Here is a 2,937-nt window from a genome sequence, read left to right as displayed (position 1 = left end):
CCCACCCCCCACCCCCGTTTCAGGTCACTTTTAGGGGTTTCTGTCCCTGACGCTGGAGCTGGAGAAAGGCCTGTACTGCAAACCCAGCTGCACTCTGGTCCCCTCTGCTGGCTGGTCCAGGCCAAGCTCCAAGGGACAAGCAGGTGGGTGCTCAGCCCTACAAGGACTCTCTGGCTCCTCTTTGAGCTTTCCTTCTGTATCTCATACCAGTGTACCCCTGGCTTAGCAATGAGCTTCACACATACGAAGGACACTGCTAGTGCTTAAAGAGTAGAAAGACCCCTCCTGTTGTCCCGTAGCTCCAAGGTGCTTGAGGCTCCAAGACTAAGTCAGGCACTGGGTCCTCCAGCCTGGGAAGTGATCTTGGCCTCTGTGCTTGATGGGAACATATGAGGATTTCTACAGGTGGAACTCTTTCCTCCAGATTGAAGCAGTCTCAAAAAAAAAAAAAAAAAAGGCCAGGCATGGTGGTGCACACCTTTAATCCCAGCACTTGGAAGGCAGAGGCAGGCAGATCTCCATGAGTTCAAGGCCAGCCTGGTCTACTTAGTGAGTTCCAGGCCAGCTGGGGCTACAGGGAGACCCTGTCTCAAAAAGACCAAAAACGAAAAAAAAAAGGACTTGAGAGACGGCTCAGCTGTTAAGAACACTGCTTTCGCAGAGGACCAGGGCTCGGTTCCCAACACCCACATAGCGGCTAACATCCATCCAAACTCCAGCTTCAGGGGATCCGACCTCTGTGGGCACTGCATGACATGGGTGTACCTACCTACATGCAGGCAACATGCTCATACACATAAACTAAAAATAATAAACAAAATATAAAAAATAATTTGAAAAATTTGAAAGAAAACTTGACTCAGAAAGCTTATGAAATTTACAATACTCACAGGCCCTCCTTGGTGTGACAGGCCTGCCTCCCATCTGCCATGGACTCAGGTCCACATCACCATGATGTGTCTATCAGTCATCCAAGTGATCAGGAACTCTGTGGGCTGCACAGCTAGGTTAACTGCAGCTTAGACCTAGCATGAGTGCTGTCCTTCAAGGCCATGGGACCTCAGTGCAGGTCAGGGTTTCACCAATAAGGGCTATCCCAACCCTCAGGATATGTGGACTCAGGACTAAGATGTTGGGGCTGGAGAGATGGCGCTGGTTAATAACACTGGTTGTTCTTGCAGAAGACCCGGGTTTGAATCCCAGCACCCACGTGGTGGTTTAAAAAAAGACTAAGATGTTACAGTACATCCTGAGGCCACGTTTGTTTAATATTTTATTTATTATTTTTATTTTATGTGTATGACTGTATTGCCTGCATGTGTGTAAGTGCACCCATGTCATGCAGTGCCCACAGAGGTCAGAAGAGGGTGTCAGATCCTCTGGAACTGGAGTTATAGACAATTGTTAACCACTATGTGGGTCCTGGGAATCGCCTGGGTCCTCTGCAAGAGCAGCCAGTGTTCTTAACCTCTGAACCATCTCTGCAGTCCCTGTTTTGTTGTTTTGTTTTGAGGCAGGGTCTCCTGTAGCCAAGGATGACCTTGAGCCTCTCCTCCAGCCTCTACTTCCCAATTACGGGACTACAGGCATGCCACGGGACCAAGCCGGGTGAGGACTCCCTTGTCTTCTCTGTGTGTAGCAGGTTGTGCTGGGCTTCTGCATCCTCCAGACATGAACCTCCCCAGCAGGACTCCTCGAAAGGGTCTCAAGTCTATGGATGACTGTGAGAGCTTCAGGCACAGAGTTCCTGTCCTGTGAGAGGGAGAGGACAGTCTGAACTTTGATGACCACCTGTGATGGAGACGCCCCAGAGACAGTGCTCTGTGGGCAACTAGGAGGCAGGACCAGTCCCCCACTCTGCTGATGTAAAGCAAGTGAGTTTCAGAAATACATGCAGATTGGGAGAGTCCATGATCAAGGTTCACTTATCTTCACAGAGCTCACAAGATGGAAGAGAAGGGGGAGAAAAGCAGGAGCTGGAGAGAGGATGGTGTGAGGGAGGCTGGGAACCCCTGGGGAGGGGTACAGCCCTGGCTGGCATCCTTTGCGGCTGTCCAAGTTCCAACAATATGGGAAACGGCCGTCCCTTTGTGTTGGGTGCTGGGTCTGAAACTCCTGCTGCCTCAATCAGGAATGAAACTGGCCTTGGGCTTCAGGAGCCCAAGCAACACCCTCTTCTGGCCTCCATGGTCACTGCATGCATGTGGCACACATACTTTCATGTAGGCAAACACTCTACACATAAAATAAATAATTTAAGCCAGGTGTGGTGGCACATGCCTTTAATCCCAGCACTTGGGAGGCAGAGGCAGGTGGATCTCTGTGAGTTCGAGGCTAGCCTGGTCTACATAATGAGTTCCAAGACAGCTGGGGCTACAGGGAGACCCAGTCTCCAAAATAAAGACCAAAAATTAAATAAGTGAATAAATAATAAATAAATAAATAAATAAAAATAAACCCTGAAGGGAGGGTTGGAGGGACGGCTCAGCAGTTAAAGAGCACTGGCTGCTCTTCCAGAGGACCCAGGTTTGGTTCCCAGCACCCACATGGTGCTACAACTGTCTATAACTCCAGTTCCAGGGGATCTGATGCCCTCTTCTGACTTCCACAGGCATTGTACATGGTGCACTTATATGCAGGCAATACGCATAAAATAAAAATAAATTAGTTGATGTGAAAAACATTACCATTGAAATCTACGTGATGACTTTATATCCATGCTCAGATGCCAAGGAGCTCAGAAAGTAACTAACTGTGACTAGTAATAATCAGATATATAGAGATTAGAAACACATGTGCAAACACCTTAGTGTTAATTTCATTAAAAGTGAATTTTTCTGTTTGAAACTGTATTTTAATAATGAAATGGAGATCTTTCTTAAAGGTTAAAACCTCATTAATTTTATGTCTTATAGGGTTTATACTGAGTACAATATT

This window comes from Nannospalax galili, unplaced genomic scaffold (genome assembly GCF_000622305.1).
Source record: "Nannospalax galili isolate Female #2095 unplaced genomic scaffold, S.galili_v1.0 scaffold459, whole genome shotgun sequence".
Classification (NCBI taxonomy): Eukaryota; Metazoa; Chordata; class Mammalia; order Rodentia; family Spalacidae; genus Nannospalax; species Nannospalax galili.
Note: the sequence above shows the minus strand (reverse complement) of the source record.